An 18000-nucleotide genomic window follows, 5' to 3' on the forward strand; every position below is an offset into this window, starting at 1 on the left:
TGCTGGTTGAAAAAGCTTACAGCACCTGGTATTCCCAGGCGGTCTCCCATCCAAGTACTAACCAGGCCCGACCCTGCTTAGCTTCCGAGATCAGACGAGATCGGGCGCATCCAAGCTGGTATGGCCGTAAGCAGAAGCTGCAGCTTGAAATACCTCTTATATGGAGTTGAAGATAAGTCATAGAATATAAGTCATTGATTTGTTGGTTTTATTTGTTGGAGTTAAAGTGCCTTAACCATGTGCAAAACACTTTAGGATATGAGCTGTCGCTGTTACCACGTTGAAATTTTTGTGGGTAGATTAAGCGAGAGCGCTCTCTGCTGGTTGAAAAAGCTTACAGCACCTGGTATTCCCAGGCGGTCTCCCATCCAAGTACTAAGCAGGCCCGACCCTGCTTAGCTTCCGAGATCAGACGAGATCGGGCGCATCCAGGCTGGTATGGCCGTAAGCAGAAGCTGCAGCTTGAAATACCTCTGATATGGAGTTGAAGATAAGTCATAGAATATAAGTCATTGATTTGTTGGTTTTATTTGTTAGAGTTAAAGTGCCTTAACCATGTGCAAAACACTTTAGGACGTGAGCTGTCGCTCTTACCACGTTGAAATATGTGTGGGTAGATTAAGCGAGACCGTTCTCTGCTGGTTGAAAAAGCTTACAGCACCTGGTATTCCCAGGCGGTCTCCCATCCAAGTACTAACCAGGCCCGACCCTGCTTAGCTTCCGAGATCAGACGAGATCGGGCACATCCAGGCTGGTATGGCCGTAAGCTGAAGCTGCAGCTTGAAATACTTCTTATATGGAGTTGAAGATAAGTATATAATACAAGTCATTGATTTGTTGGTGATAATAATTTAGAAGCGCTTATTTGTTGGAGTTAAAGTGCCTTAACCATGTGCAAAACACTTTAGGACGTGAGCTGTCGCTGTTACCAAGTTGAAATATGTGTGGGTAGATTAAGCGAGAGCGCTCTCTGCTGGTTGAAAAAGCTTACAACACCTGGTATTCCCAGGCGGTCTCCCATCCAAGTACTAACCAGGCCCGACCCTGCTTAGCTTCCGAGATCAGACGAGATCGGGCGCATCCAGGTTGGTATGGCCGTAAGCTGAAGCTGAAGCTGCAGCTTGAAATACCTCTTATATGGAGTTGAAGATAAGTCATATAATATAAGTCATTGATTTGTTGGTGATAATAATTTAGAAGCACTTATTTGTTGGAGTTAAAGTGCCTTAACCATGTGCAAAACACTTTAGGACGTGAGCTGTCGCTGTTACCACGTTGAAATATGTGTGGGTAGATTAAGCGAGAGCGCTCTCTGCTGGTTGAAAAAGCTTACAGCACCTGGTATTCCCAGGCGGTCTCCCATCCAAGTACTAACAAGGCCCGACCCTGCTTAGCTTCCGAGATCAGACGAGATCGGGCGCATCCAGGCTGGTATGGCCGTAAGCAGAAGCTGCAGCTTGAAATACCTCTTATATGGAGTTGAAGATAAGTCATAGAATATAAGTCATTGATTTGTTGGTTTTATTTGTTGGAGTTAAAGTGCCTTAACCATGTGCAAAACACTTTAGGACGTGAACTGTCGCTGTTACCACGTTGAAATATGTGTGGCTAGATTAAGCGAGACCGTTCTCTGCTGGTTGAAAAAGCTTACAGCACCTGGTATTCCCAGGCGGTCTCCCATCCAAGTACTAACCAGGCCCGACCCTGCTTAGCTTCAGAGATCAGACGAGATCGGGCGCATCCAGGCTGGTATGGCCGTAAGCAGAAGCTGCAGCTTGAAATACCTCTGATATGGAGTTGAAGATAAGTCATAGAATATAAGTCATTGATTTGTTGGTTTTATTTGTTGGAGTTAAAGTGCCTTAACCATGTGCAAAACACTTTAGGACGTGAGCTGTCGCTCTTACCACGTTGAAATATGTGTGGGTAGATTAAGCGAGAGCGCTCTCTGCTGGTTGAAAAAGCTTACAGCACCTGGTATTCCCAGGCGGTCTCCCATCCAAGTACTAACCAGGCCCGACCCTGCTTAGCTTCCGAGATCAGACGAGATCGGGCGCATCCAGGCTGGTATGGCCGTAAGCTGAAGCTGAAGCTGCAGCTTGAAATACCTCTTATATGGAGATGAAGATAAGTCATATAATATAAGTCATTGATTTGTTGGTGATAATAATTTAGAAGCGCTTATTTGTTGGAGTTAATGTGCCTTAACCATGTGCAAAACACTTTAGGACATGAGCTGTCGCTGTTACCACGTTGAAATTTGTGTGGGTAGATTAAGCGAGAGCGCTCTCTGCTGGTTGAAAAAGCTTACAGCACCTGGTATTCCCAGGCGGTCTCCCATCCAAGTACTAACCAGGCCCGACCCTGCTTAGCTTCCGAGATCAGACGAGATCGGGCACATCCAGGCTGGTATGGCCGTAAGCTGAAGCTGCAGCTTGAAATACTTCTTATATGGAGTTGAAGATAAGTATATAATACAAGTCATTGATTTGTTGGTGATAATAATTTAGAAGCGCTTATTTGTTGGAGTTAAAGTGCCTTAACCATGTGCAAAACACTTTAGGACGTGAGCTGTCACTGTTACCACGTTGAAATATGTGTGGGTAGATTAAGCGAGAGCGCTCTCTGCTGGTTGAAAAAGCTTACAGCACCTGGTATTCCCAGGCGGTCTCCCATCCAAGTACTAACCAGGCCCGACCCTGCTTAGCTTCCGAGATCAGACGAGATCGGGCGCATCCAGGCTGGTATGGCCGTAAGCTGAAGCTGAAGCTGCAGCTTGAAATACCTCTTATATGGAGTTGAAGATAAGTCATATAATATAAGTCATTGATTTGTTGGTGATAATAATTTAGAAGCACTTATTTGTTGGAGTTAAAGTGCCTTAACCATGTGCAAAACACTTTAGGACGTGAGTTGTCGCTGTTACCACGTTGAAATATGTGTGGGTAGATTAAGCGAGAGCGCTCTCTGCTGGTTGACAAAGCTTACAGCACCTGGTATTCCCAGGCGGTCTCCCATCCAAGTACTAACAAGGCCCGACCCTGCTTAGCTTCCGAGATCAGACGAGATCGGGCGCATCCAGGCTGGTATGGCCGTAAGCAAAAGCTGCAGCTTGAAATACCTCTTATATGGAGTTGAAGATAAGTCATAGAATATAAGTCATTGATTTGTTGGTTTTATTTGTTGGAGTTAAAGTGCCTTAACCATGTGCAAAACACTTTAGGACGTGAGCTGTCGCTGTTACCACGTTGAAATATGTGTGGCTAGATTAAGCGAGACCGTTCTCTGCTGGTTGAAAAAGCTTACAGCACCTGGTATTCCCAGGCGGTCTCCCATCCAAGTACTAACCAGGCCCGACCCTGCTTAGCTTCCGAGATCAGACGAGATCGGGCGCATCCAGGCTGGTATGGCCGTAAGCAGAAGCTGCAGCTTGAAATACCTCTGATATGGAGTTGAAGATAAGTCATAGAATATAAGTCATTGATTTGTTGGTTTTATTTGTTGGAGTTAACGTGCCTTAACCATGTGCAAAACACTTTAGGACGTGAGCTGTCGCTCTTACCACGTTGAAATATGTGTGGGTAGATTAAGCGAGAGCGCTCTCTGCTGGTTGAAAAAGCTTACAGCACCTGGTATTCCCAGGCGGTCTCCCATCCAAGTACTAACCAGGCCCGACCCTGCTTAGCTTCCGAGATCAGACGAGATCGGGCTCATCCAGGCTGGTATGGCCGTAAGCAGAAGCTGCAGCTTGAAATACCTCTTATATGGAGTTGAAGATAAGTCATAGAATATAAGTCATTGATTTGTTGGTTTTATTTGTTGGAGTTAAAGTGCCTTAACCATGTGCAAAACACTTGCGGACGTGAGCTGTCGCTGTTACCACATTGAAATATGTGTGGGCAGATTAAGCGAGAGCGCTCTCTGCTGGTTGAAAAAGCTTACAGCACCTGGTATTCCCAGGCGGTCTACCATCCAAGTACTAACCAGGCCCGACCCTGCTTAGCTTCAGAGATCAGACGAGATCGGGCGCATCCAGGCTGGTATGACCGTAAGCAGAAGCTGCAGCTTGAAATACTTCTTATATGGAGTTGAAGATAAGTATATAATACAAGTCATTGATTTGTTGGTGATAATAATTTAGAAGCGCTTATTTGTTGGAGTTAAAGTGCCTTAACCATGTGCAAAACACTTTAGGACGTGAGCTGTCGCTGTTACCAAGTTGAAATATGTGTGGGTAGATTAAGCGAGAGCGCTCTCTGCTGGTTGAAAAAGCTTACAACACCTGGTATTCCCAGGCGGTCTCCCATCCAAGTACTAACCAGGCCCGACCCTGCTTAGCTTCCGAGATCAGACGAGATCGGGCGCATCCAGGCTGGTATGGCCGTAAGCTGAAGCTGAAGCTGCAGCTTGAAATACCTCTTATATGGAGTTGAAGATAAGTCATATAATATAAGTCATTGATTTGTTGGTGATAATAATTTAGAAGCACTTATTTGTTGGAGTTAAAGTGCCTTAACCATGTGCAAAACACTTTAGGACGTGAGCTGTCGCTGTTACCACGTTGAAATATGTGTGGGTAGATTAAGCGAGAGCGCTCTCTGCTGGTTGAAAAAGCTTACAGCACCTGGTATTCCCAGGCGGTCTCCCATCCAAGTACTAACAAGGCCCGACCCTGCTTAGCTTCCGAGATCAGACGAGATCGGGCGCATCCAGGCTGGTATGGCCGTAAGCAGAAGCTGCAGCTTGAAATACCTCTTATATGGAGTTGAAGATAAGTCATAGAATATAAGTCATTGATTTGTTGGTTTTATTTGTTGGAGTTAAAGTGCCTTAACCATGTGCAAAACACTTTAGGACGTGAACTGTCGCTGTTACCACGTTGAAATATGTGTGGCTAGATTAAGCGAGACCGTTCTCTGCTGGTTGAAAAAGCTTACAGCACCTGGTATTCCCAGGCGGTCTCCCATCCAAGTACTAACCAGGCCCGACCCTGCTTAGCTTCCGAGATCAGACGAGATCGGGCGCATCCAGGCTGGTATGGCCGTAAGCAGAAGCTGAAGCTGCAGCTTGAAATACCTCTTATATGGAGTTGAAGATAAGTCATATAATATAAGTCATTGATTTGTTGGTGATAATAATTTAGAAGCGCTTATTTGTTGGAGTTAAAGTGCCTTAACCATGTGCAAAACACTTTAGGACATGAGCTGTCGCTGTTACCACGTTGAAATTTGTGTGGGTAGATTAAGCGAGAGCGCTCTCTGCTGGTTGAAAAAGCTTACAGCACCTGGTATTCCCAGGCGGTCTCCCATCCAAGTACTAACCAGGCCCGACCCTGCTTAGCTTCCGAGATCAGACGAGATCGGGCACATCCAGGCTGGTATGGCCGTAAGCTGAAGCTGCAGCTTGAAATACTTCTTATATGGAGTTGAAGATAAGTATATAATACAAGTCATTGATTTGTTGGTGATAATAATTTAGAAGCGCTTATTTGTTGGAGTTAAAGTGCCTTAACCATGTGCAAAACACTTTAGGACGTGAGCTGTCGCTGTTACCACGTTGAAATATGTGTGGGTAGATTAAGCGAGAGCGCTCTCTGCTGGTTGAAAAAGCTTACAGCACCTGGTATTCCCAGGCGGTCTCCCATCCAAGTACTAACCAGGCCCGACCCTGCTTAGCTTCCGAGATCAGACGAGATCGGGCGCATCCAGGCTGGTATGGCCGTAAGCTGAAGCTGAAGCTGCAGCTTGAAATACCTCTTATATGGAGTTGAAGATAAGTCATATAATATAAGTCATTGATTTGTTGGTGATAATAATTTAGAAGCAACTATTTGTTGGAGTTAAAGTGCCTTAACCATGTGCAAAACACTTTAGGACGTGAGTTGTCGCTGTTACCACGTTGAAATATGTGTGGGTAGATTAAGCGAGAGCGCTCTCTGCTGGTTGAAAAAGCTTACAGCACCTGGTATTCCCAGGCGGTCTCCCATCCAAGTACTAACAAGGCCCGACCCTGCTTAGCTTCCGAGATCAGACGAGATCGGGCGCATCCAGGCTGGTATGGCCGTAAGCAAAAGCTGCAGCTTGAAATACCTCTTATATGGAGTTGAAGATAAGTCATAGAATATAAGTCATTGATTTGTTGGTTTTATTTGTTGGAGTTAAAGTGCCTTAACCATGTGCAAAACACTTTAGGACGTGAGCTGTCGCTGTTACCACGTTGAAATATGTGTGGCTAGATTAAGCGAGACCGTTCTCTGCTGGTTGAAAAAGCTTACAGCACCTGGTATTCCCAGGCGGTCTCCCATCCAAGTACTAACCAGGCCCGACCCTGCTTAGCTTCCGAGATCAGACGAGATCGGGCGCATCCAGGCTGGTATGGCCGTAAGCAGAAGCTGCAGCTTGAAATACCTCTGATATGGAGTTGAAGATAAGTCATAGAATATAAGTCATTGATTTGTTGGTTTTATTTGTTGGAGTTAACGTGCCTTAACCATGTGCAAAACACTTTAGGACGTGAGCTGTCGCTCTTACCACGTTGAAATATGTGTGGGTAGATTAAGCGAGAGCGCTCTCTGCTGGTTGAAAAAGCTTACAGCACCTGGTATTCCTAGGCGGTCTCCCATCCAAGTACTAACCAGGCCCGACCCTGCTTAGCTTCCGAGATCAGACGAGATCGGGCTCATCCAGGCTGGTATGGCCGTAAGCAGAAGCTGCAGCTAGAAATACCTCTTATATGGAGTTGAAGATAAGTCATAGAATATAAGTCATTGATTTGTTGGTTTTATTTGTTGGAGTTAAAGTGCCTTAACCATGTGCAAAACACTTGCGGACGTCAGCTGTCGCTGTTACCACATTGAAATATGTGTGGGCAGATTAAGCGAGAGCGCTCTCTGCTGGTTGAAAAAGCTTACAGCACCTGGTATTCCCAGGCGGTCTACCATCCAAGTACTAACCAGGCCCGACCCTGCTTAGCTTCAGAGATCAGACGAGATCGGGCGCATCCAGGCTGGTATGACCGTAAGCAGAAGCTGCAGCTTGAAATACCTCTGATATGGAGTTGAAGATAAGTCATAGAATATAAGTCATTGATTTGTTGGTTTTATTTGTTGGAGTTAAAGTGCCTTAACCATGTGCAAAACACTTGAGGACGTGAGCTGTCGCTCTTACCACGTTGAAATATGTGTGGGTAGATTAAGCGAGAGCACTCTCTGCTGGTTGAAAAAGCTTACAGCACCTGGTATTCCCAGGCGGTCTCCCATCCAAGTACTAACCAGGCCCGACCCTGCTTAGCTTCCGAGATCAGACGAGATCGGGCGCATCCAGGCTGATATGGCCGTAAGCTGAAGCTGCAGCTTGAAATACCTCTTATATGGAGTTGAAGATAAGTCATATAATATAAGTCATTGATTTGTTGGTGATAATAATTTAGAAGCACTTATTTGTTGGAGTTAAAGTGCCTTTACCATGTGCAAAACACTTTAGGACGTGAGCTGTCGCTGTTACCACGTTGAAATATGTGTGGGTAGATTAAGCGAGAGCGCTCTCTGCTGGTTGAAAAAGCTTACAGCACCTGGTATTCCCAGGCGGTCTCCCATCCAAGTACTAACCAGGCCCGACCCTGCTTAGCTTCCGAGATCAGACGAGATCGGACACATCCAGGCTGGTATGGCCTTAAGCAGAAGCTGCAGCTTGAAATACCTCTGATATGGAGTTGAAGATAAGTCATATAATATAAGTCATGATTTGTTGGTGATAATAATTTAGAAGCACTTATTTGTTGGAGTTAAAGTGCCTTAACCATGTGCAAAACACTTTAGGACGTGAGCTGTCGCTGTTACCACGTTGAAATATGTGTGGGTAGATTAAGCGAGAGCACTCTCTGCTGGTTGAAAAAGCTTACAACACCTGGTATTCCCAGGCGGTCTCCCATCCAAGTACTAACCAGGCCCGACCCTGCTTAGCTTCCGAGATCAGACGAGATCGGGCTCATCCAGGCTGGTATGGCCGTTAGCTGAAGCTGCACCTTGAAATACTTCTTAAATGGAGTTGAAGATAAGTATATAATACAAGTCATTGATTTGTTGGTGATAATAATTTAGAAGCGCTTATTTGTTGGAGTTAAAGTGCCTTAACCATGTGCAAAACACTTTAGGACGTGAGCTGTCGCTGTTACCACGTTGAAATATGTGTGGGTAGATTAAGCGAGAGCGCTCTCTGCTGGTTGAAAATGCTTACAGCACCTGGTATTCCCAGGCGGTCTCCCATCCAAGTACTAACCAGGCCCGACCCTGCTTAGCTTCCGAGATCAGACGAGATCAGGCGCATCCAGGCTGGTATGGCCGTAAGCTGAAGCTGTAGCTGCAGCTTGAAATACCTCTTATATGGAGTTGAAGATAAGTCATATAATATAAGTCATTGATTTGTTGGTGATAATAATTTAGAAGCACTTATTTGTTGGAGTTAAAGTGCCTTAACCATGTGCAAAACACTTTAGGACGTGAGCTGTCGCTGTTACCACGTTGAAATATGTGTGGGTAGATTAAGCGAGAGCGCTCTCTGCAGGTTGAAAAAGCTTACAGCACCTGGTATTCCCAGGCGGTCTCCCATCCAAGTACTAACCAGGCCCGACCCTGCTTAGCTTCCGAGATCAGACGAGATCGGGCGCATCCAGGCTGGTATGGCCGTAAGCAGAAGCTGCAGCTTGAAATACCTCTTATATGGAGTTGAAGATAAGTCATAGAATATAAGTCATTGATCTGTTGGTTTTATTTGTTGGAGTTAAAGTGCCTTAACCATGTGCAAAACACTTTAGGACGTGAGCTGTCGCTGTTACCACGTTGAAATATGTGTGGCTAGATTAAGCGAGAGCATTCTCTGCTGGTTGAAAAAGCTTACAGCACCTTGTATTCCCAGGCAGTCTCCCATCCAAGTACTAACCAGGCCCGACCCTGCTTAGCTTCCGAGATCAGACGAGATCAGGCGCATCCAGGCTGGTATGGCCGTAAGCAGAAGCTGCAGCTTGAAATTCCCTTATATGGAGTTGAAGATAAGTCATAGAATATATGTCATTGATTTGTTGGTGATAATAATTTAGAAGCGCTTATTTGTTGGAGTTAAGGTGCCTTAAGCATGTGCAAATGTAACCCAGGTAGCCATGGTTACCACTCCTGTCTGTTCCTGACAGTCAAAGCTTTTAGTGATGTCACATCCCCCTTCACTTCCTCCTCAGTCCACTTCCTGCCAGCTAAATGTTTGGTGTGCTCAAGCAGTGTTAGCAGTGTTAGGTGTGCTGCCCGGCTGTGTGCCAGAGATTTCATTCCTACTCAGCGGTGAGTTTACTCAAACTATAGTCACTGGTTTGGTTGATCGGTTAACATTGAGGTTGATACAAAAACAAGCTAATGTTTGAAAGCTAATGTTTGAAAGCTAATGGTTGAATGTTCACCAGGCCACAATGCCTGAACACTGAGCTCTTATATCTGATGGCTTGAGCTGTATTTATTTTGAGTTGATTTATAACTTTTGGTTTGTTTTGAAATGATTATTTGAGCTCATGAAGTAATTGATTTTGGAAAAATATTGTGATTTAAAAGCATTTAAAAAGCATTTAAAAGCATTTAAAATGATCTAAAAGCATGCTAAAAGAATTTGAAAAGAAGAATTGTTTGATTTATGAATGATTGAATTGTTGCAACAAACACTGATTTTTGGTTCGTTTCACCTGGCCTTTCAGGCCAGGTTTTTTGTGTTAGATGGTGAGCTTTCCCCAGTCCTGGAACTGAACCTGAGATCGAGCCTGGACTCTCCTCCCACAGTCCCCATCATGTGTGGTAGGCTTGTGCCTTCTCCCCAATAGGGAGAACCCCCCAGTCCAAACCCCAGTCCCAACCTCTGCCCAAGCCCCAGTCCAAACCCCAGTCCCAATCCCAAATCCTTAAGTCTGAACTGACTGACTGAACTGAACATTGAACCTTGAACATTGAACAACTTAAAGGGCCCCAGTTTGTTATTTTCAATATTAATGCAAATGTGTTTTTTTGTTTGTTTGTTTAAATATTAATATGCATATTCAACTTGAAACGTTTCTGCCTCTGGTTGGTCATTCACACTATACACATTGAGCTCAGCAGCCGAACCTGGTTTTTCTAAACATTTTTCACTAATTCTCATTAATGGTCAATTAGCCTATCAATTAAGTTGTTATCCATTGTGCTTGCTACACAAAACACTTTAGGACGTGAGCTGTCGCTGTTACCACGTTAAAATATGTGTGGGTAGATTAAGCGAGAGCGCTCTCTGCAGGTTGAAAAAGCTTACAGCACCTGGTATTCCCAGGCGGTCTCCCATCCAAGTACTAACCAGGCCCTACCCTGCTTAGCTTCCGAGATCAGACGAGATCAGGCGCATCCAGGCTGGTATGGCCGTAAGCAGAAGCTGCAGCTTGAAATACCTCTTATATGGAGTTGAAGATAAGTCATAGAATATAAGTCATTGATTTGTTGGTTTTATTTGTTGGAGTTAAAGTGCCTTAACCATGTGCAAAACACTTTAGGACGTGAGCTGTTGCTGTTACCACGTTGAAATATGTGTGGGTAGATTAAGCGAGAGCGCTCTCTGCTGGTTGAAAAAGCTTACAGCACCTGCTATTCCCAGGCGATCTCCCAGCCAAGTCCCTATGCCGACCAATGGTTGAGCTCTGTTCAGCAGGGAGAGCGCTCAACCCGCCAATCATTTTTTTGTTTGTTTGTTTAAATATTAATATGCATATTCAACTTGAAACGTTTCTGCCTCTGGTTGGTCATTCACACTATACACATTGAGCTCAGCAGCCGAACCTGGTTTTTCTAAACATTTTTCACTAATTCTCATTAATGGTCAATTAGCCTATCAATTAAGTTGTTATCCATTGTGCTTGCTACAGCTTGGTGAGCTAGCCAGGAGCTCAATAAGTGTGAATACCTTTGATTTATTTTTTTGGTTCATTTGCATATTTTCATGTCAAAATGGAGTTTGTTAAACTTGGGGTTAATTTAGCCAATTCAGTGCTTGTCAAAAGTGACACAAACACATCAGAGACAGATCGCAAACTTCTTGACATTTTAACAACAACCTTTGGCCCTATTGAAAGAGTTGAAAGGGTTGAAGACCCTCTGGATACTGAACACAAAAACCTGGTCGTTGAGTTTATAGATGACTCCGCCCTAATCACTTCAGAGTCACTGTTACCAATGGTGCAAGAAATGGAGGATGAAGGAGTTGTCTATAATATAACATCTCTTGCAAATGAGTACACAGCTATTGTGGGTGGTACACACACTGAAAAATATCTCAAACAAATTACTGATGTAGCCATGTCTACTGGCAAAAGTTTTGAGAGCGTGTTAAAGGACATGCTCACTCAAATGAGCAAGGAACTGAAAGAATCCAGTGAGGAGGAAGTGACTGCTGTTCTCAAAGTTGAAAAGGAGGAAAACACAGGAAATGGAAACACAAGACGTGTTACCAGAACAGTTTCCCTCTCAGCTGATGATTTGAATCCCCCTGAAGTACAGACAGTTGTGGTGGAACATATTTTGAGGAAAGAGGATTTCACTTCTCATTCAATGTCCCCACTCAAACTTCGGGCTTTCTCTGGGAAACCAGAGAAACCCAGTAACGAAACAGACTATGAGACCTGGCGTTCTCAAATCGATATATTGCTCGCAGACCCTAGCATGTCTGCCATGAATGTCACAAGGCGCATCTTCTCGAGCTTGCTGTCTCCTGCAGCCGAGGTAATTAAAGGTCTTGGACCTGAAGCAGTACCTGCTACATATTTACAGGTTCTTGACGCAGCCTTTGCTACTGTTCAGGATGGAGACGAGCTTTTCGCTCAATTCTTGACTACTTATCAAAATCAAGATGAAAAATACTCCGCCTATCTACAGCGTCTACAACTTACCTTGAATACTGTAGTGAAAAGAGGCGGAGTTCAGTCTGCTGAAGCAGAGAAACATCTCATCCGACAATTTAGTCGTGGATGCCTGGAAAATGCAGTAATAACAAATCTGCTTGAACAGAAAAAGGAACACCATCCTTCCTTTTCAGAGCTACTGGTCTTGCTGCGCACTGAGGAAGACAGACAGCTGGCAAAAGAAACACGCATGAAAAAACAAGCAAGTACATCCAAGAAACATGTTCACTTGAGCTCACACAGTGCATGTGCCTGTGGTGCAACATCAGAACATGACGGCAATGCAATTAAAGATCTCCAGAAGCAAATGAATGAACTGCAGAATCAATTGACATCACTGCTTTTGCAGAAGAAAACAAAAGCCACTTCATCAAAGGCTAACCCATCTGCTTATGCTGTGCCCCAGTCCTCTACCAGACCAAAGCCTTGGTACTGTTTCAAGTGTGGTGAGGACGGTCACATCATTACATCCTGCAGTAATGAAGCCAATCCCACTTTGGTGATGGAAAAGAAAAAGCAACTACAACAGAAACAACAGACATGGGACATGAAGAACAAAACGAATAAATCAAACTGAAAGCAGTCTCTGTGGAGGGACAACCAGAGGCTGCAGTGAAACAATGTCCCGTGAATTGTAAACAATCACAACCCACTTCTCATATCTGCAAATTACCAAAAGGACTCATCGGTACCAAAAGCACAGCACAAGTATTCATCAAAGGAACACAATTCAACTGTCTATTAGATACAGGATCTCAGGTGACAACGGTCCCCCATTCCTTTTATTCCAGTTTCCTTTCTGACCAAGAAATCAAACCACTGGTTGAATTACTGGAAGTTGAGGGGGCTAATGGTCAGAGTGTGCCTTACATGGGCTACATCGAACTTGATGTTACTTTTCCTGCTGAGTTCCTTGGCACGTCCATAGACATACACACTCTTGCTTTGGTGGTACCTGATGTACAATCAATGCAGTCCTTGGTTCTTATTGGCACGAACACACTTGATGTTCTCTATGAGAGAAGTCTGGAAGACAATCTGCCAATGAATCATTCACTCCCATATGGGTACAGAGCGGTACTGAAGATTCTTGAGCTGAGATACAACCAATCCAATCATGGTGTAATCAGACTCCACGGCAATAATCCCCAAACCATTCCTCCAAGAGGAACAGTGGTTCTGGAAGGAACATCTGCCAATTGCTTTTTGCAAAACGCTGTTATTGAGCATCCATGCTCATTCTCTCTACCTGGCAGCTTGATTGTTCAAGCATGCTTGGTTGACTGTTCTAAACATCAACCCTGTCAGTTGCCTGTCATTGTGAGCAATGAATCTGATCATGATGTTATCATCCCTGCCAGATCTCTTATTGCACAAATGAGTGCAATCAACACAGTCATTACAAAAGAGCAAATTGCATCTGATTCAGTGCATTCTTCATCTCAGTCACTGAACTTCGACTTCGGTGACTCACCTCTCTCATCTGAATGGAGAGAGCGCATTACAGCAAAGCTTAGCAGCATCCCAGAAGTCTTTGCTAAACATGACCTTGACTTTGGCAAAACTGATAAAGTTACTCACCGAATCAAACTTTCAGATGAAACTCCATTCAAGCAAAGGCCAAGACCCATCCATCCTCAAGATGTTGATGCTGTTCGCACACATCTGCAGGAACTCTTTGAAAGCGGAATGATCCGTGAATCTGAATCACCCTTTGCATCACCCATCGTGGTGGTAAGGAAGAAAAATGGCACTGTACGACTTTGCATTGATTACAGGAAGTTGAACTTACAGACCATCAAGGATGCTTATGCCTTGCCAAAACTTGAAGATGCCTTCACAGCCCTCTCTGGCTCTGAATGGTTCTCGGTACTCGACCTAAAATCAGGTTATTACCAAATTGAAATGGAGGAAGCAGATAAAGTAAAAACTGCCTTTGTATGTCCCTTAGGATTTTGGGAATGGAATCGCATGCCCCAAGGAGTAACAAATGCACCGAGCACTTTTCAAAGGCTAATGGAGAAATGCATGGGAGAAATGAACTTGAAGGAGGTCCTTGTCTTCATTGATGATTTAATCATCTTTGCACCTACCTTGGAAGAACATGAAGCAAGGCTAATGAAAGTGCTCAACCGGCTGAAAGAGTTTGGTCTCAAACTCTCGGTTGAAAAATGCAAGTTTTTTCAAACATCTGTGAAATACTTGGGACATGTAGTTTCACGCAATGGCGTTGAGACTGATCCAGACAAGATTAAAGCACTCACTACCTGGCCAGTACCCAAAACCTTGAAGGAACTCAGATCCTATCTTGGATTTGCGGGGTACTACAGAAGATACATAAAAGGCTATTCTGCTATTGTCAAACCCCTCCATGATCTCACATCTGGCTACCCGCCATCCCAGAAAAAGTTCAGAGCAACAATTAAACCAGAACAATATTTGAATCCCAAAGAGCACTTTGGAAACCGTTGGACACCTGCTTGTCAGGAGGCTTATGACACTGTAATTCAGAAACTCACTACTGCTCCAGTTCTAGCTTTTGCTGACCCCCAAAAACCATACCTACTGCATACTGATGCCAGCTCCATTGGTCTGGGAGCTGTGCTATATCAGGAGCAGGAAGGACAGAACAGAGTCATTGCTTATGCGAGCAGAGGACTCTCTCGCAGTGAATCCCGTTATCCAGCACATAAACTGGAATTCCTAGCTCTCAAATGGGCAGTAACTGAAAAGTTCAGTGACTATCTATATGGCAATGATTTCACAGTTGTAACGGACAGTAATCCTCTTACTTACCTCTTGACAACAGCTAAACTGGATGCAGCCAGCTACAGGTGGCTTGCCTCACTTTCCACCTATTCCTTCAAGATCCTGTATCGAGCAGGCAAGCAAGCTGCTGATGCAGATGGGCTTTCCCGCAGACCACATGGTGATCTGTTGGACGATTTCAAATCTCAAAAGGAAAGGGAGCGAATACTAAAGTTCTGGGAACATCATTTGCCTGATTCTGAACTCATTCCCATTGACCAACCCACTGTTCAAGCCATTTGTGACAGACAGCTTGTCTACAGTTCCTATCCCCCAACACAGACTCTTGTCCAATCCCTTTCCATGTCCCTTACAGCCCTCCCAGACAGTTTTACACATGACCAGCAGTTCGGATCCTCAGTCATTCCTCAACTTACAGAAACTGAGATCGCTGCAAAACAAAGAACTGACCCAGTCATACAGCATGTGATAACTCAACTGGAAAGTGGAATCACACCCCCTCCTACCTTGAGGGATGAACTTCCCGACCTGCCACTTCTTCTTAAAGAACTGAATCGTTTGGAGCTCCGGAACAACGTTCTTGTAAGAAAGAGGCAAATCGGTTCTCAATGTTCTTTCCAACTGGTCTTACCACAAGAACTGCGAAACCAAGTTCTCATTGGTCTGCATGACCGTATGGGCCATATGGGAATGGACAGGACACTTGATCTGGTCCGAACCAGATTTTATTGGCCAAGGATGTCTGCTGATGTAATCACAAAGATCAAAACCTGTGAAAGGTGTGTGAAAAGGAAATCCTTACCTGAGAAGGCTGCACCTCTTGTCAACATAAAGACAACAAGACCGCTGGAACTCGTATGCATGGATTTCTTATCACTGGAACCAGATGGAAGGATCAAAGACATTCTTGTAATGACGGACCATTTCACGAAATATGCTGTTGCAATACCCACACCAAATCAAAAAGCCAAAACTGTTGCCAAATGTCTATGGGATAACTTTCTAATTCATTACGGAATTCCTGAAAAACTCCACAGTGATCAAGGACCAGATTTTGAATCCCGAACAATAAAGGAACTTTGCAAAGTAACGGGAATACACAAAATCCGGACAACACCATATCACCCCAGAGGAAACCCAGTGGAACGATTCAATCGTACACTGTTGAACATGCTCGGAACTCTAACAGAACAGGACAAAAGTAACTGGAAGGATTTTGTCAAACCACTAGTGCATGCATACAACTGCACCAGGAATGATGTCACCGGATTCACGCCTTACGAACTTATGTTCGGACGTCAACCGAGACTCCCCATTGATTTAGCTTTTGGACTGCCTGTTACAGACAACCAAACTTCTTCTCATTCTCAATATGTTCAAGATCTCAAATCTCACCTGGAGGAAAGCTATAAAATAGCGACTGGAAATGCAGAGAAAGTCATGCAAAGAAACAAAGCCAGATTTGACAAGCATGTCACTGCCTCCGAATTATCTGTTGGAGATCGTGTTTTGGTCAGAAATGTACGCTTGAGAGGCAAACACAAACTAGCAGACAAATGGGAATCTGACGTGTACATCGTTGTTAAAAGAGCTGGTACTCTTCCTGTTTACACCGTCAGACCTGAGAACAAGGACAAGCCTTCTCGAACATTACACAGGGATCTTCTACTCCCTTGTGGGTACTTACCTGCACCTGTAATATCTCAACCGAAGAAACAGCCACTCAGACCAAAACCACTCCCGCAACCAGATAATCATACCAACTCAGAAGACCTATCAGATGAAGAGGAAACCATCCCATCTCGCTGGTACAATTCTGAACCTCCTAAATTCACAACAGTAATTCACGTTCCAAACCCATCTCTCATGGTTCCAACACCCATGGAGAGCATATCCTCTGGTGCATTACCAGAGGATGCTCCTCTGAACCTATCCAACTTACCTAATTCCAACTCACCTGATGGCAATGACAACCCTGAAAACTCATACTTACCTGATCCCATACCTGAAACCTCAGACTTACCTGACGACCCTGAAACCCAAGAAAACTTACCTTTACCTGGAACACCAGAACTAAGTTCTGACTCTGATCATGAAGACATAACCCAATCCCCGGACGCACCACTTACCTCGGATTCTTCAATCTCGGACACTAGTGACGACCTCCCCGTGGTTGAGGTCAGGCGTTCATCTAGAGCCTCAAAACCACCAGACCGATTACATTATTCAAAACCTGGGCAATCAGATGCAGCAAAATCATTATTTCATGGGTTAACTACTGCATTAGCATATGCCTTGACAGGCCCAGGTGTTCCTGAATGCGAACAGTGTTCTATGTAATGTACTGATCAATCGACCAAAACCAGTTGACACTAAGCTACTAACATGTACAGGGACGTACCTGAGAAAAGGGGGGGAAAGTGTAACCCAGGTAGCCATGGTTACCACTCCTGTCTGTTCCTGACAGTCAAAGCTTTTAGTGATGTCACATCCCCCTTCACTTCCTCCTCAGTCCACTTCCTGCCAGCTAAATGTTTGGTGTGCTCAAGCAGTGTTAGCAGTGTTAGGTGTGCTGCCCGGCTGTGTGCCAGAGATTTCATTCCTACTCAGCGGTGAGTTTACTCAAACTATAGTCACTGGTTTGGTTGATCGGTTAACATTGAGGTTGATACAAAAACAAGCTTATGTTTGAAAGCTAATGTTTGAAAGCTAATGGTTGAATGTTCACCAGGCCACAATGCCTGAACACTGAGCTCTTATATCTGATGGCTTGAGCTGTATTTATTTTGAGTTGATTTATAACTTTTGGTTTGTTTTGAAATGATTATTTGAGCTCATGAAGTAATTGATTTTGGAAAAATATTGTGATTTAAAAGCATTTAAAAAGCATTTAAAAGCATTTAAAATGATCTAAAAGCATGCTAAAAGAATTTGAAAAGAAGAATTGTTTGATTTATGAATGATTGAATTGTTGCAACAAACACTGATTTTTGGTTCGTTTCACCTGGCCTTTCAGGCCAGGTTTTTTGTGTTAGATGGTGAGCTTTCCCCAGTCCTGGAACTGAACCTGAGATCGAGCCTGGACTCTCCTCCCACAGTCCCCATCATGTGTGGTAGGCTTGTGCCTTCTCCCCAATAGGGAGAACCCCCCAGTCCAAACCCCAGTCCCAACCTCTGCCCAAGCCCCAGTCCAAACCCCAGTCCCAATCCCAAATCCTTAAGTCTGAACTGACTGACTGAACTGAACATTGAACCTTGAACATTGAACAACTTAAAGGG

At 44.3% G+C, this 18000-nt stretch overlaps 29 non-coding genes across 29 annotated transcripts; all 29 read right to left on the reverse strand.

The window, feature by feature from the left end:
* Positions 1 to 13: 13 nt before the first annotated feature.
* LOC133429478 (5S ribosomal RNA) lies at positions 14 to 132 on the reverse strand. Its single transcript, XR_009774403.1, has one exon. It is a non-coding gene; the product is annotated as a 5S ribosomal RNA (ribosomal RNA).
* A 199-nt stretch (positions 133 to 331) lies between these two features.
* Positions 332 to 450, reverse strand: LOC133429624 (5S ribosomal RNA). Its single transcript, XR_009774543.1, has one exon. It is a non-coding gene; the product is annotated as a 5S ribosomal RNA (ribosomal RNA).
* Positions 451 to 649: 199 nt separating this feature from the next.
* Positions 650 to 768, reverse strand: LOC133429514 (5S ribosomal RNA). Its single transcript, XR_009774437.1, has one exon. It is a non-coding gene; the product is annotated as a 5S ribosomal RNA (ribosomal RNA).
* Positions 769 to 984: 216 nt separating this feature from the next.
* On the reverse strand, positions 985 to 1103 carry LOC133429459 (5S ribosomal RNA). Its single transcript, XR_009774385.1, has one exon. It is a non-coding gene; the product is annotated as a 5S ribosomal RNA (ribosomal RNA).
* Positions 1104 to 1326: 223 nt separating this feature from the next.
* On the reverse strand, positions 1327 to 1445 carry LOC133428956 (5S ribosomal RNA). The gene has a single exon (XR_009773929.1). It is a non-coding gene; the product is annotated as a 5S ribosomal RNA (ribosomal RNA).
* Positions 1446 to 1644: 199 nt separating this feature from the next.
* Positions 1645 to 1763, reverse strand: LOC133429692 (5S ribosomal RNA). The gene has a single exon (XR_009774609.1). It is a non-coding gene; the product is annotated as a 5S ribosomal RNA (ribosomal RNA).
* A 199-nt stretch (positions 1764 to 1962) lies between these two features.
* On the reverse strand, positions 1963 to 2081 carry LOC133429396 (5S ribosomal RNA). Its single transcript, XR_009774324.1, has one exon. It is a non-coding gene; the product is annotated as a 5S ribosomal RNA (ribosomal RNA).
* A 223-nt stretch (positions 2082 to 2304) lies between these two features.
* Positions 2305 to 2423, reverse strand: LOC133429515 (5S ribosomal RNA). The gene has a single exon (XR_009774438.1). It is a non-coding gene; the product is annotated as a 5S ribosomal RNA (ribosomal RNA).
* A 216-nt stretch (positions 2424 to 2639) lies between these two features.
* LOC133429397 (5S ribosomal RNA) lies at positions 2640 to 2758 on the reverse strand. Its single transcript, XR_009774325.1, has one exon. It is a non-coding gene; the product is annotated as a 5S ribosomal RNA (ribosomal RNA).
* A 223-nt stretch (positions 2759 to 2981) lies between these two features.
* On the reverse strand, positions 2982 to 3100 carry LOC133428957 (5S ribosomal RNA). Its single transcript, XR_009773930.1, has one exon. It is a non-coding gene; the product is annotated as a 5S ribosomal RNA (ribosomal RNA).
* A 199-nt stretch (positions 3101 to 3299) lies between these two features.
* LOC133429398 (5S ribosomal RNA) lies at positions 3300 to 3418 on the reverse strand. The gene has a single exon (XR_009774326.1). It is a non-coding gene; the product is annotated as a 5S ribosomal RNA (ribosomal RNA).
* Positions 3419 to 3617: 199 nt separating this feature from the next.
* Positions 3618 to 3736, reverse strand: LOC133429663 (5S ribosomal RNA). Its single transcript, XR_009774580.1, has one exon. It is a non-coding gene; the product is annotated as a 5S ribosomal RNA (ribosomal RNA).
* A 199-nt stretch (positions 3737 to 3935) lies between these two features.
* On the reverse strand, positions 3936 to 4054 carry LOC133429108 (5S ribosomal RNA). The gene has a single exon (XR_009774073.1). It is a non-coding gene; the product is annotated as a 5S ribosomal RNA (ribosomal RNA).
* A 216-nt stretch (positions 4055 to 4270) lies between these two features.
* LOC133429523 (5S ribosomal RNA) lies at positions 4271 to 4389 on the reverse strand. Its single transcript, XR_009774446.1, has one exon. It is a non-coding gene; the product is annotated as a 5S ribosomal RNA (ribosomal RNA).
* A 223-nt stretch (positions 4390 to 4612) lies between these two features.
* On the reverse strand, positions 4613 to 4731 carry LOC133428958 (5S ribosomal RNA). Its single transcript, XR_009773931.1, has one exon. It is a non-coding gene; the product is annotated as a 5S ribosomal RNA (ribosomal RNA).
* A 199-nt stretch (positions 4732 to 4930) lies between these two features.
* On the reverse strand, positions 4931 to 5049 carry LOC133429399 (5S ribosomal RNA). Its single transcript, XR_009774327.1, has one exon. It is a non-coding gene; the product is annotated as a 5S ribosomal RNA (ribosomal RNA).
* A 223-nt stretch (positions 5050 to 5272) lies between these two features.
* On the reverse strand, positions 5273 to 5391 carry LOC133429516 (5S ribosomal RNA). The gene has a single exon (XR_009774439.1). It is a non-coding gene; the product is annotated as a 5S ribosomal RNA (ribosomal RNA).
* Positions 5392 to 5607: 216 nt separating this feature from the next.
* Positions 5608 to 5726, reverse strand: LOC133429400 (5S ribosomal RNA). Its single transcript, XR_009774328.1, has one exon. It is a non-coding gene; the product is annotated as a 5S ribosomal RNA (ribosomal RNA).
* A 223-nt stretch (positions 5727 to 5949) lies between these two features.
* LOC133428959 (5S ribosomal RNA) lies at positions 5950 to 6068 on the reverse strand. The gene has a single exon (XR_009773932.1). It is a non-coding gene; the product is annotated as a 5S ribosomal RNA (ribosomal RNA).
* A 199-nt stretch (positions 6069 to 6267) lies between these two features.
* LOC133429401 (5S ribosomal RNA) lies at positions 6268 to 6386 on the reverse strand. The gene has a single exon (XR_009774329.1). It is a non-coding gene; the product is annotated as a 5S ribosomal RNA (ribosomal RNA).
* Positions 6387 to 6585: 199 nt separating this feature from the next.
* On the reverse strand, positions 6586 to 6704 carry LOC133429027 (5S ribosomal RNA). The gene has a single exon (XR_009773995.1). It is a non-coding gene; the product is annotated as a 5S ribosomal RNA (ribosomal RNA).
* Positions 6705 to 6903: 199 nt separating this feature from the next.
* LOC133429109 (5S ribosomal RNA) lies at positions 6904 to 7022 on the reverse strand. Its single transcript, XR_009774074.1, has one exon. It is a non-coding gene; the product is annotated as a 5S ribosomal RNA (ribosomal RNA).
* A 199-nt stretch (positions 7023 to 7221) lies between these two features.
* LOC133429557 (5S ribosomal RNA) lies at positions 7222 to 7340 on the reverse strand. Its single transcript, XR_009774478.1, has one exon. It is a non-coding gene; the product is annotated as a 5S ribosomal RNA (ribosomal RNA).
* A 217-nt stretch (positions 7341 to 7557) lies between these two features.
* Positions 7558 to 7676, reverse strand: LOC133429199 (5S ribosomal RNA). The gene has a single exon (XR_009774161.1). It is a non-coding gene; the product is annotated as a 5S ribosomal RNA (ribosomal RNA).
* A 216-nt stretch (positions 7677 to 7892) lies between these two features.
* Positions 7893 to 8011, reverse strand: LOC133429112 (5S ribosomal RNA). Its single transcript, XR_009774077.1, has one exon. It is a non-coding gene; the product is annotated as a 5S ribosomal RNA (ribosomal RNA).
* Positions 8012 to 8227: 216 nt separating this feature from the next.
* LOC133429575 (5S ribosomal RNA) lies at positions 8228 to 8346 on the reverse strand. Its single transcript, XR_009774496.1, has one exon. It is a non-coding gene; the product is annotated as a 5S ribosomal RNA (ribosomal RNA).
* Positions 8347 to 8569: 223 nt separating this feature from the next.
* On the reverse strand, positions 8570 to 8688 carry LOC133429402 (5S ribosomal RNA). The gene has a single exon (XR_009774330.1). It is a non-coding gene; the product is annotated as a 5S ribosomal RNA (ribosomal RNA).
* A 199-nt stretch (positions 8689 to 8887) lies between these two features.
* On the reverse strand, positions 8888 to 9006 carry LOC133429204 (5S ribosomal RNA). Its single transcript, XR_009774165.1, has one exon. It is a non-coding gene; the product is annotated as a 5S ribosomal RNA (ribosomal RNA).
* Positions 9007 to 10309: 1303 nt separating this feature from the next.
* Positions 10310 to 10428, reverse strand: LOC133429488 (5S ribosomal RNA). Its single transcript, XR_009774412.1, has one exon. It is a non-coding gene; the product is annotated as a 5S ribosomal RNA (ribosomal RNA).
* Between the last annotated feature and the right edge of the window lie 7572 nt (positions 10429 to 18000).

This window comes from Cololabis saira, unplaced genomic scaffold (assembly GCF_033807715.1).
Source record: "Cololabis saira isolate AMF1-May2022 unplaced genomic scaffold, fColSai1.1 scf032, whole genome shotgun sequence".
Classification (NCBI taxonomy): domain Eukaryota; kingdom Metazoa; phylum Chordata; class Actinopteri; order Beloniformes; family Belonidae; genus Cololabis; species Cololabis saira.